At 40.3% G+C, this 13,552-nt stretch overlaps 1 protein-coding gene across 3 annotated transcripts in view; it reads left to right on the top strand.

Annotated features, from left to right (window-relative positions):
• LOC102736419 (cationic amino acid transporter 3-like) overlaps positions 1 to 13,552 on the top strand; it is a 51,484-nt gene that overhangs the window by 26,401 nt on the left and 11,531 nt on the right. The window contains exon 1 of one of the 3 annotated variants that reach the window (XM_081821318.1): positions 1,632 to 1,820. The exons of the other annotated variants lie outside the window; for them this stretch is intronic. The gene's annotated coding sequence lies outside the window, so the exon portion shown is untranslated. Of the gene's footprint in view, positions 1 to 1,631; positions 1,821 to 13,552 lie in introns of those variants that run through there. 3 annotated transcript variants of the gene reach the window in all.

Here is a 13,552-nt window from a genome sequence, read left to right as displayed (position 1 = left end):
AAATCTCTGTATGTTTAAGCCACTACTAGTTTTCTGTGCTTATTGCTGAAAATAATCCTAACCTAGCCCCCTTATATTTTATTTATTACCTAAGGACAGAAACGTTTGATTCACTCCTGTTGTATCTTCAAGCTGTATTTATTCCTATTGCTTATCTTGGATTTCCTTTCAAGATGCTGTTTGTACAGAACTGAAGGGAATATTTTATATCATTTGCAAAGTCAAACAAATCACTTTTATTTCAAAGGAATTCAATGATTTATTGTGGCATCTCTCACTGTGATTTATCTGCAACATTTTGCTGTAGGCATGATGTGATTCATAATTTGGGGACCTTGCTGATAGTTAATTTCCTTATCTGATTGAGATATCAAATAGTTGTATTTGATATATAGTGTTTATGTTATATAAGTATAAATATAAATATAACTGTTTCCAAGTCAATGGCTTTGTTTTCCTCCCAATTGTCATGGATTCTATTTAATAATTTAATGTAGCAAATTTCTAAGTCTGAATATATTTCTTCAGTTTCATAAAATTTGTGGTAATCATTATTAGCCAAATATGCTCAATAAGCACAATAATTTTTACTTTTGTAATGAAAAACGTTATGAGGTGAATTAAGAGAAGTACATTTGGGTTATACAAATGCAAATGAGCATGATCATTCTAATGTCATTTAAAAGTTTAAAAATCATTAGACTTTCACTGATTTATTCATTTAACAAATATTTACTGAGCATCTGCTATGAGCCAGACATTGTTTCAGGCCCCTGGGATATATCTGTGAATAAAACAAGCAAAAATTTCTGTCCTACCAGGGAAAGACAGACAATAAAAAAATAATATAAAGTTGTCCGTTTAAAAGTGCTAAGTGCGGGCGCCTGGGTGGCTCAGTTGGTTAAGCGACTGCCTTCGGCTCAGGTCATGATCCCAGGGTCCTGGGATCGAGTCCCGCATCGGGCTCCCGGCTCGTCGGAGAGCCTGCTTCTCCCTCTCCCACCCCCCCTGCTTGTGTTCCCTCTCTCGCTGTGTCTCTCTCTGTCAAATGGATAAATAAAATCTTTAAAAGTGCTAAGTGCATGGAGAACAGAACAGGAAAAGTGGAATCAATATGTGTGGAGGTGTGCCTTTACAATTTTCATTAAAGTCAATAGGGCAGTCTCATTGAAAAGATGATATTTGAGCTAAGACATGAAGGTGGTGAAAGAGCCATGCAGATGTCTGGGAGAAGAGCATTATAAGTGATGGGGCAAGGACACGGTGGTGGGCAGTAAGGGCAAAGGCCCTGAAATGGGAACTTATCTGGCATGAACAAGGCATTGCCAGAAGGCCAATCTGGCTGGAGCAGAGCCCTGAGAGGGAAAGAGTAAGAGAGAATCAGCAAAAAGGTGGACAGATTAAGTAGATGTTTGTAGGCCATGTGAGAACTTTGGCATATTTAATGAACTGAAGAGTCATAGCATTGCTTTGAACACAAGAGTGACATGCTCTGAAGGCAAGGTCAAAAGCAGAGAGACAAAACGCAGCCGGTGAGAGGAAATGGTGGCTTGCACCACCTCCTTTCTACTTTCACATCCTTCCCAGGCCCTTTCTGCCCTTTGGCCCCAACTCCCTGAGGCCCAGCCTTGTTAGTGCTCACACTCTTGAAGTCCCTCCTCCATGAGGACCTCGCCTCCCCAGGGCCTCAACTCCCTGAGGGCACCCTGTCAGTACCAAGCCTTGTGCTGACTCTGCTTGGCCAAGTTCCTTCCCTCTCCCTGGGTTTGACTTAAACTTTCTTCCTAAGTGTTTTTCCTCTGAGGCAGAAAAAGCCCATGGTAAGTGATTTCTCCTGTTTATAGAGTTGGCAGGAAAACTGAGACAGAGCCAGGGAGGAAGAAGGCTGGGCTAGGAATGCCACTGGCTGTAGAAGCTGTGTAGGGTTGGAGCAGAGGTATTTCATGGCACCAGGGCTAGACTTTGGTTTGGGGGGTATAGACCAGCACCTTGGGAGTTTGGGAAGGGCAGGTAGGTTTGCTGGGGTCAGAGTGATGTGGAGGTCTACACTCTGTTCTCTTCCAGACCAGAAAGGTTCTCAGCTCTGATGAGCAAAATATAAGTTAGGGGAGGTTATTCTTTGGTGCTTCTCCTCCAGCATCCTTCCCACCTGTTTGCCTGCCCCCCTTTTGGTCTTTCCTTTCTGACCTGGTGCAGAGCTTGCTTTTTTCATCTTTGTCTTTCCATAGGTCCCAAAACATAGTATGCTTAGACATGCTCCTTGAATGAATGAAGATTTTTCCATCAGTCTTTCCTGACTCCTTCATGTTTTGCTTCATTTCTCACTGGAGATTCTGAAAGTCTGTGTCATATCTTCTTAGGGAGGACATTGGTGTGCACTTTGCAGAACAGCAGGTCCAGTGTGATAAGGTGTCCCCCATCACCAGAGAGGATTTGAGCGTCTTTGTCCTCCAGGCTCAAGGAGCTAAATATCTATTTTTATAGCTGCTGAAGGTATCGCCTGGCCTTTCTTATATAATTTAAAAAAATTGTGGTGGGGATGGATTATAGGCCAGGTCTGGCTATAGGAAGAAATATTACCACCAAGTTCCCCTGGAGTGTGGCTGCCTCATGGTCATTAAAACACTGAGTCACCAAGAGGCAGCTTGCTGTTATCAGAAAACTCATTTATAACTCTTTAATTTTGAAGGCCTTTGGAACCTTAAACTGTTCTTCACCCTCCAGCTTCCCCATTGCTACACTGCGGGTAGCACCCCAACACCAGAAGCCCAGACAACACTTATCCATGCATGACACCTGTTTTATTGATTATAAGTGGCAAATGTTGATTTCCAGGTTGTCTTTCTCTTGTCCTTTAGCAGTTCTTGGGCTATTTCTCTCCATTATCAATTGATACCTGTTATGTGCTTCCAGAAGGCAGATTCATTTTAACCTTAGTTAAAGCAAAATCATGTGTAAAGGCCAATTTCTTCACCAAGTATATTCCAAATTGATAAATAGAATTTTTGGATTATATTCATTTGCTTTATCCTTGTCTCTTTTTTCTTTGATTATCACAGAAATCACAAAGCAGAGTGGGGATGAGAAAGAAATAGGAAGAGGGATACAGAGTGTCCCTAGAAAGTGGTGGCAGAGGCTCTTTGTTGTAGATTATGTTGTCTGAGTTGGGATGAGGCAAGTGGGTCTTGGTGGAGAAGTCATGGATCTATATGTGGAGAATAGCTCAGGACTTTGAGGCACGATACAACTTTCATATAACTCAGATGATTTGGTGTCTTTCCTGCAATAAAACAAAACAAGCAAAGTGAAACGAAACAAAACAAAAGGGTGTGCATTGGGAGGAGGTACATGGAGGAAGGAACCACGGGCTCTGACCACTCACAACTGCTAGTCTAAAATGGGAATAGAGGATAATTATGGATGGGACAGGTGGATGGATTTCTAGATTCTGTGCTTACAAGGAAAGGAAGGATTTGGGGGAAAAACAAAGCTGTTCAGCAAGGTTTCTTGGAAAAAATGACTGTGCATCGTGCTCCCCTACATTATAGTTGTAGTTTGGAAAATGAGGTGGACAGGCAGATGCATTTTCTTCTACTGCTTTCTCCTGAGGACTTTCATTAGGTGTTCTGTGTTTGGCAGGATTCAGAATTGAGAAAATGGAGTGGAGAATCATAGGGAGAAGTAGAAAAGAAAGTGATTTTCACTGTTGACATCAGTGTACCCCATCATTTTCTAATCCCTTAATTGCACAAACTTCCTGGCTTTCTCAGCTCTCTTTCTGCTTCCTGTTTGGAAAATCTCATTCTGATTCTGCCTGGTAGCCCATCTAGTTTCTGAAGACCTCTAGAAGCAGAAGCTCAGGCTGTTCTAATTTGTCAAGTGATCATCTTGTTTTGGAGTGACAGAGAGGTTAAGATTTTCCAACACTGGATTCTGACTGAATCTAAACCTGTACATGTGTCAAGTCATGTTGAGAAACATTGCATTTCACTCTGTCTTCTCTGTAGTTATCCCAGAAGCTCTAAGAAAAGACACCTGTTCACAACCATCCCAGAATGATACTAGATAATATGGAGTCTATACAGCCTCTAGAGAAGCTCTGGCTATCTGATTGTTTACCCAAATAATGGTGCAATGATACTAGTAAAGTGTGTGCATGTAGCAGGGACTGCATATATTTTGTGGGAAAGAAGGTAAATGTTTTGGTCTCCATCTACATAGATTTTGGGCTACATTTGGGTGGATGGATTTTGTCTACAGACTGTTGGTCTGGTGTGTGTTAATCTGCATCAGGATGGGTTTTCACTGGCTTTGAATTCAGCCTCTGCCAGACTAGGATGGGATTTGGGAGCTGTAGTGCTGGGGCTGGTAGGGTAGGTAGGTGAGTTGGAGGAGGTGGCTGTGTTTCCTCCTGGTCTAATGAGCAGGCAGTCTGAGGCTGCCGTGCCTTCAAGTTCAAGTCTTGGTTGCACCTAGTAAATATTACTTGCAGAATTTGGGTTTCTAGCCTCATGGAGGTTTTAACCTAAGGAGTTTTTATTTTAGAAAGGGAGACAAAGGCTTCTTCCATGTAACACGCAAACAGAATACAGTACAAAGTAAGATCATAGGTGGGAGGATGCCTGGTAAATGATTTGTTTGGTGAAGTTGTTCTCAGAAGACTCCTGGGAGGTAAGTTGGGATATTTATTTTCTTTAGCATGAGCTGAATTTGGTTACTTCAGCTTTCTTTCCAGCCTTTCTGGGAAGTTATCTGACCTTTACTTTTCTTTTCCTAGGAGACAAATTATACATTTATTATTACTGCAAATTATACATTATTATTATTACTGCATTAGAGATTGCTTTGTTAATCACCTTGTTTCTGGACAGAATTAGGGTTTTCTTTGTTTTGAAACTAAAATAGAAAGGCAATGCCTTATCTTCTCTGTAGATCCTCCTATACTAATAGCTTCTTTTTCTGCACAGACCAGGACTGATAATTATTATTATTATTATCATTATTATTAATATTATATCTTAGTATCTTGATCTGTATTAATATCTGTAGCAAATATTTAACTGGATCTGTCTAATTGGGTAAACTGGATTTACTGGCACAAGGTGTGGTGGAGTTCGTTTTGTGTTTTTGGTGGGGGGCATGGAAGGAAGGCCTAAAGAGGCTCTATTTATTGGATCATGGCCAAGCTGAAGACACAGCTTGAACTGATGTTTTCCTGGGAAACATTTATACACAATGCCAAGATGAGGTAATTCCCGCCTCTGCCATGCAGCCTTCTCAGGCTGACCCACAGTGCATAGAAGATTCTCACTAGTTTTGCCAACACTGGAAAATGTGATACTTAGTACTCTTACCTTTCATCAGCTGGTAAGCCATGTGGGATCTTGACATGCCCTTGCCTTGACTGTTCATTTCTTCCTTAGGAATATCCTTCCTGGTTCATAGTTCATCTATCTTTTACTTACTTTGGCAAGTGGGGAGGTATTCATGAAATGCACTAAATTATAAGTTCCCAGAGAGGAGAATTCTGTATATGCCAACATTGTCTTGCACTGTGTGTAACTGAGTACATGATGATTTGAGGGTAATAATGGTGGTATTGATAAGTTAGGGGGAAGAAAAATGTTGCGTTTGCTTGAGTTCTTTTGCACAGAGAATCACTGTACTTCCTGAATTTTCTAATTTGGAATTTGCATTTGTATTCATTTATACTTAGTTCAAATCTGATCTTTAATAAACGAAATCTAGTCTTTCTCACTTAGAAACTTGTGTGGTTTCTACTTGAGGGACCATCCCATTTCTCTGTTTAGACCCAATCCAAAGTATACTGAACATATCTGTGTAGTTATTTACAGGTAGTACAGGAAGAATGGCAGCAAATACAGAAATAGCTTTTCTCTGGGAGCTTACACTATAAGGATACTTCCCTATCCTCCTGAAACAAGTGAAATCCTGTTCTACACACCAGTCAATCCTTCGACTATTGTCCCACTCCTCCCTTCTGCAGGCTAGCCTTACATGTAGTTATTGCAGTTTGAGTATCGTGTCCTGTTGCCTGATGCCAAAGCATTAGGTGACTTGTTTTCCAAATAAAGTAAAGCAAGAAAGAAGTAAGAAAACTCTGCATTGTCTGTCTGTTCAGTTGTCATATATCAAGGTCATGAACTGGAGCAAATCATAAATGCCAAAGATAATGCACTTTGTCTCAGCTGACTTGTGATACTTCCTTTGTACTTTCACTTTGTTGTGGTGAAAGAGACTTTGACCTTGGTTCTTGTGTCAGATCTCTGACATCCAGACTGGGCTGTAGAGCCTGGAGGTACTTCCTTGGCTGTGGCCAGTTAACTCTTTGTACCTTAGGCTCTAGCTGGGGAATGAAAAGCAAGCTGGAAGCATCATCAGGCAGAAGCTCTGCTCCCGGGCTCCACCTCACCACCTACTACTCCTACCCTCTTCCCTAACTGGGATTTCTCCCAGTGCATAGTTCTAGGCCCTGAGTTCTGCCACAGGACATTAATGAGGGGAGAGCAGGGGGCAAGTGGAGCATACTGGAGAGATCCGATATCTATCTGTAAGAGTGACCAAGCCAATTCTGAAAGTAGAGTCATGTTGAACAGGGTTTGGAAAGAGTGTTTTTAGGCAGAGAGGGACCATCTGTGTGAGGGCTGATGTTAATGCCAGCAAGATGTACATTTGTGGGGAAAGATTTGTCCCGTTCAAGCAGGAGCCACAGAAAAGGTTAAAAGTAGGAAAGTGGTAAAAATAGTTAAAAGAAAGAATTAGGAATATAATCTTAGAAGTTTGGATTTGATAGAGAGCAGGAAGTCTTAGATGTGTTTGGGAGTGTGTGTGTGTGTGTGTGTGTGTGTATCTTTTAAGACTTGAGGAAAGTGTCATTTTCCAGAAGGACAGTAGAGAGTACTCAAACTTTAGTTTTGTGGTGCAATGTAGTAGTCAGGAAGAATGTGATTTAGGGCTTTATCCTATTTCAAGGAAGGGCAGCACTCTCTGATTGCAGCTGGGTGATTCTGAGTGAGAGATGAGAGTATCTGGTTGTTAGAGTTACCAATTTTATGAACCAGGAGGGTGGACCAAGGAGTATGTCAGGAGGCAGGTCCTAGATATGCAATATTTGCAAACCATAGGAACCTACTAGGTAGAGGGAGTATGGACAAGGTGCTAAGTGTCTATGTGACTTCATGTCCATTGAATTGAATTGCAAAGGTCTGAATCCAATGATTTCAGTTGGAATTCCTTAGATTTATTTAAAACTTTTATGTAATTACCCCGAATAAAGCCATTAGAGATTGCTTTGTTAATCACCTTGTTTCTGTACATAATTAGGGTTTTCTTTGTTTTGAAACTAAAATAGAAAGGCAATCCCTTATCTTCTCTGTAGATCCTCCTATACTAATAGCATTTTCACAATGCCCATTATTCCTTATGTCAAGTCCATATTTGTTAATAACTTAAAAAAATATAGTGAGGTGATCCAAAAAGAAACAAGGAGGTCTATAATGATGCCTGATGTCCATTGGTCTTTGTGATTATTTCTATGAGTGATCAATAAATATTAACAATGCTCTAGGTGCTGTGTGCTCAGGGCTAGTCACATGCATGGGTCACAATGGGGAACACCAATGCCCATTTTAGTCCAAGGAGGGTGTCTTCTATTTGGCATCTAGAGAGCTATTATCCTTTGTTTCCACTAAAAGCCAAGCAAAAGGAAATGGGCTAAAGTTTTGGGCAGGAATTAACAATTAGCTGTAAAATTCTATCTGGGGACTATTGGAATAGGTATGGGGATGCTTTGGAATCTTTCTTGGCATCTAAAAGGATGGTCTGGAGACATTTTGGCCCCAGATTAGTTTTGAATTTTATCAGGACATGGTTTAGATGGAGCTTTCAGATTCAATCGTTCCAATACTTCTAGCTCCAGCCTATCACTATGTATTCAGGAGGAAAGGGAAGACATCAGCAGAAGGTGACCTGGTCACAAAGAGAAGAACTGACTCAAATACTCCTTTATTAGCCATGCCCAGCAATCTAACTCTTTGTGGAGATAGGGTGCTGCAGGAGCAAGAACATGGTCTTCCAAGTGACAAAGAACCAAGATCAAATTCCAGCTCTTTTTGTACTGGCTATATGAGCTTGGGACAGTTGTCTAACTTCTCAGTCTGTGAAATGGAATAATAATGCTCATGTCATTGGGTTGTTATGGGGGTTAAATGAAATAACATCTGTGCATTATTTGCAACTCAACAAATTCTGGTTCTCTTTCACCCCTCTCTCCATATAGCCCTAAATGTTGCACATATACCTTGATATCCCTATTTGCCAGATACCATTTTTCTCTGCCTCTAGCCTCTGCACATGTTCCCCAATGCTTCTAGAGTTCAAGGCTTGGTCCCTGGTATATTAGTTTGTGTTAGTCCAACAAAATAACAATAAGAGGCAGAGTTTTTATAAGCATACTAACATGAACCAATGTTGGACCTTCTTTCCAGGAATTTTTGCTTGCCGACAAATTTGGTTGTAAATCAAAGCCAAGTGAGTTGTAGCTTCCTACCCACTCCTCTGATCTAATGTTCCTGATTTGGAGCTAGATCATTCTGAGTGGGATTTTGTTCTAACCAAAAGTGATGGCAAGCTTGTTTATAAAAGACATTTAGGGAAAGAGAAACCATAACCTTTAGTACTGGGACATTGTTTTCCTCCTACCTTTTCAGTTTGACAAAGATCAAACCTACAGAAGTTGTAAGAATGGTAGCATTAATACCCCTTTATCTTTCAATGAGATTGAGCAGTTGTTAATATTTTGTCATATTTGCTTGCTCCCTCCGATGTGTGTGTATGTGTGTAATTATGTGTACGAAATATGATCTATATGCAAAGTTTACTAATTACTCAATTTTTTATAGAAAAATATCTCTCCCTGATCCAGGTGCAATCCAGGGCTCTGCACTGCATCTCATGGTCAGGTCTCTTTATGCTCCTTTAATCTGCAACAGTTCCTCAGCCTGACATTCCTGACATTGACAGTTTTGAATAGCATAGGTCAGTTGTATTATAGAAAGTCAACGTTCTGTGGAAAATTGTTTTGTAGATAGATCGTTTTTTAATTTCAAGCTTTTTATTTAAATTCTAGTTAGTTAAGACATATGGTAAAATTGGTTTCAGGTGTAGAATTTAGTGATTCATCACTTACATCTAACACCCAGTGATTATCACAACAAGAGCCCTCCTTAAAACCCATCATCCATTTCGCCCATCCCCCACCCACCGCCCTCCAGCGGTTTGTTCTCTCTCATTAAGAGTCTCTTATACACAAACAATGAATCATGGAACTAATGATGTAATGTATGGTGATTAATATAACAATAAAAAATTTTTTAAAAGTCCCTTATGGTTTGCCTCTCTCTCTTTTCATCTTATATTATTTTTCCTTCCTTTCCCCTATGTTCATCTTTGTTTGTTAAATCCCACATATGAGTGAAATCATATGGTATTTGTCTTTCCGTGACTGACTTATTTCGCTTAGCATAATACCCTCTACTTCCATCCACATCGTTGCTAATGGTAAGATTTCATTCTTTTTGATGTTGGAGTAGTATTCCATTATACACACACACACACACATGCACACACACACACATCTTCTTTATTTATTGATGAACATTTGGGCTGTTTCCATAATTTGGCTATTGTTGATAATGCTGCTATAACCATTGGGGTGCATGTTCCTCTTCAAATCAGTATTTTTGTATTCTTCGGGAAATACCTAGTAGTTCAATTGCTGGGTTGAAGGGTAGTTCTATTTTTAACTTTTTGAGGAACCTCCATACTATTCTCCATAGTGGCTACACCAGTTTGCATTCCCACCAACAGTGTAGGAGGGTTCCTCTTTCTCCACATCCTCGCCAACATCTGTCTTTCCTGACTTGTTAATTTTAGCCATTCTGATTAGTGTGAGGTGGTATCTCATTGTGGATTTGATTTTTATTTCCCTGATGATGAGTGGTGTTGATCATCTTTTCATGTGTCTCTTAGCCATCTGGATGTCTTCTTTGGAAAAATTTTTGCCCATTTTTTGACTGGATTAATTTTTGGGGGGGTGCTAAGTGTGATAAGTTCTTTATAGATTTTGGATACTAATCCTTTATCAGATTATGTCCTTTGCAAATACCTTCTCCCAATCTGTAGGTTGTCTTTTAGTTTTGTTGATTGTTTCCTTTGCTGTGCAGAAGCTTTTTATCTTGATTAAGTCCTAAGAATTCATTTTTGCTTTTTATTCCTTGCCTTTGGAGATGTGTCTGTAAGAAGTTGCTATGCCTGAGGTCAAAGAGGTTGCTGCCTGTGTTCCTCTGTAGAATTTTGATGGACTCCTGTCTCACATTTAGGTCTCTCAACCATTTTGAGTCTATTTTTGTGTGTGGTGTAAGGAAGTGGTCCAGTTTCATTCTTCTGCACGTTGCTGTCCAGTATTCTCAACACCATTTGTGGAAGAGACTGCCTTTTTTCCATTGGATATTCCCCCTGCTTTGTTGAAGATTATCTGACCATAGAGTTGTGGGTCCATTTCTGGGTTTTCTATTCTATTCCACTGATCTAGGTGTCTGTTTTTGTACCAGTACCATACTCTCTTGGTGACTATGACTTTGTAATATACCTTGAAATCCAGAATTGTGATGCCTCCAGGTTTACTTTTCTTTTTCAAGACTACTTTAGCTCTTCGGGTCTTTTGTGGTTCCATACAAATTTTAGGATCCTTTGTTCTAGCTCTGTGAAAAAATGCTGGTGGCATGTTGATAGGGATTGCATTAAATGTGTAGATTGCTCTGGGTAGCATAGACATTTTATTTTATTTTTTAAAAATATTTTATTTATTTATTTGACAGAGAGAGACACAGCAAGAGAGGGAACACAAGCAGAGGGAGTAGGAGAGGGAGAAGCAGGCTTCCCACTGAGCAGGGAGCCCGATGTGGGGCTCGATCCCAGGACCCTGGGACCATGACCTGAGCCGAGGGCAGACGCTTAACCGACTGAGCCACCCAGGCGCCCCAGCATAGACATTTTAACAATGTTTGTTCTTCCAATCCATGAGCATGGACTGTTTTTCCATTTCTTTGTGTCCTTTTCAATTTCTTTCATAAGTGTCCTATAGTTTTCAGAGTACTGATGTTCAAAAATTGTAAGATACCTAGGAATAAACCTAGATCGATTGATTTTATCATTAGATTCAGGTTACACATTTTGGGCAGGAATATTATATAAGAACATTGTTAAATGCAATTAGTGCCATGTAGGCAGGGAATACATCTTTTTCCTCTCCATTGTGTACATAGCATCAAGCACTAGGACTGGCATTTAGAAGGTGCTTAATATTTATTAAATGAATGAATGATGAATGACATAAGACTTTCACTGCTACTTAGGTCTATTATTATTCTACTTGATAACAGGAGAATGAGCAGCCTTCTCCAATATTATAGTCCCATTTTTATAATACATGTTTGAAGGTTAAGTGTAACCCAAGACCTCTATAAAGAGCCCACAGGAAGGGAAATGAAATGGGGATGATGATGTGAGGCAAACAGTGGAATCTCTTTACCCTAGGGTGGGTGGTGATCATACTATGTTGAGAGTGGAGAATGAATAGGTGGTCCTTAGTGGAAAGAAACACAGAAACTAGGAGTCCATGGCCTGTTGCCTTGCTGAAATAAACTAGTTATTTTGATTTCCAGATTTTATATCTTTCCCTCCCCTAACTGCCATTTGAATCCTAAGATGCCGTAGTGAAAATTGATTTCTGTCTTTCCTCCTCTCCTCCTTTCTCAGCAGGGACAGCTCCATGAGTCTCTCCTTCTCTACCTTCCACCTCCCACCACCCCCTCCACACACATAAGTGTATGTTTTCTAACATTTATATTCAGTGTTTGGGCAGCCATTCACTCCAGATTATTTGTTGTTGAGAAACTGTATAACTCCTTGGACTTCTTATTTGGATGTAGAAGCTTTCAGCCCTGTTGCCCAGAGGAAGTGAGGTTATGAGAGGTATTTTTTGCCTCACAGAAATGTGTTTTCAGGCTTCCCTTTGAGGATTTATTTCTCTCTAGCTCTGAGTATTTCAGACATTTCTGACAGTTTTTCCTGAGGCATCTGGGGCTTGGGACTGGATTCATCTATTTAATTCTGCACTGGTGAGTGCCTGACTCACATGGTTCCTGTCCCCTTCCTGAGAGTTTACCTATCATTGTCTTTGCAGTCCTTAATTTCACTAGGTTCCAGAAAAAAGCGCTGTTTATCTCCATGTCAGCTCTTGATTATCCACAATACTGGTGGGCATAACCTAAAATAATGGATGATACTAAAATGACTTTTATTTCATTTTCAAGTGATGGAGTCCTGCCTGGAGATAATCTAGACCATGAACAGCTTCAGTGAAAGCAATTTGTCATGTTACTGTCCCATGGGTGGCTATATGGCATCTCTTCTTTGACATCTAGTGAGGGAAGCAGATAGAAGCAAGGAGTTTGTTCAGCTCATTATGTTGTCAGAAGCACCAGCCATCTCCTGAGAGCTCTGTGCAAATTGTCTCCATGCCTTGTTTTCAAACTTTGGAGGAGGTCTTTCTTTAGATCCCAATACTTAGTTCAAAGAACATGAAAGTCGGTATACAACGTGTGAAACTCTCAGTTTTTCTAGGCTTTCCATCACACCCAGAGTAAGAGCCAAAGTCCTCACAGTGACTCTCAGACCCTCTGTGAAGGATCTGGCTTCCTGCTTTCTCTCTGATCTCATCCCCTACTGCTCAAAGTAGTCAAATTCATAGGGACAGAAGGTAGAATGGTGGTTGAAAAGGGCTGCTGGGAGGGATAGATGGGGAGCTAGTGTTTAATGGCTATACTGTTTCAGCTGAGGAAGATGAACAAATTCTGGAGATGGATGGTGGTGATGGTTGCACAACAGTGTGAAGGGGAATCTGTCTTGGACCACTCATTTTAAAATCACAACACCCCTTCTGAGCACCTCCTAAGATTTGCTTGCTTTCCTTTTCTCTATAGTACTGATTGCAAATCTAACAATATATACTCATATTACTAATGTTGTTCGTTTTTTTGCTTCCTACTGCAAGAATGTAAGCAACATGAGCAGAGGGACATTTTTTTTCTTTGCTTTATCCATAATACTAAATAAATAGGGAGTAGTTTACTTATTGAATTAATAAATGACAGACCATGTTTGGACACAGACTTCTAGAGAAGGCACAAACAGAGAGAGAAAATGGGAAAATTACATATTTCATTTGGTTTGTAAACTATTTTTTTTACCCTTGAATATGAGACACAGCCCCAGTGTTCATGGGGGGCTTTCATTCTGTTTACCATTGCCTACGTATTCTGAACTGTCTCTATGATAGAAGTGTTGGTTACATATGCAAAGCAACTGGTATCCAAACTATCTTTGAAGCTATTCAGGAGAGGCCACAAGGCCAACTTCCTGATTGGCAGGGAGTATTAACTCCCTACCATGGAAACCAGTGGAAGTTACT

The sequence above is a fragment of the Leptonychotes weddellii genome, chromosome 5 (genome assembly GCF_054177405.1).
Source record: "Leptonychotes weddellii isolate Sample4059 chromosome 5, ASM5417740v2, whole genome shotgun sequence".
NCBI classification, from domain to species: domain Eukaryota; kingdom Metazoa; phylum Chordata; class Mammalia; order Carnivora; family Phocidae; genus Leptonychotes; species Leptonychotes weddellii.
This window is presented reverse-complemented; position numbering and strand designations above follow the sequence as displayed.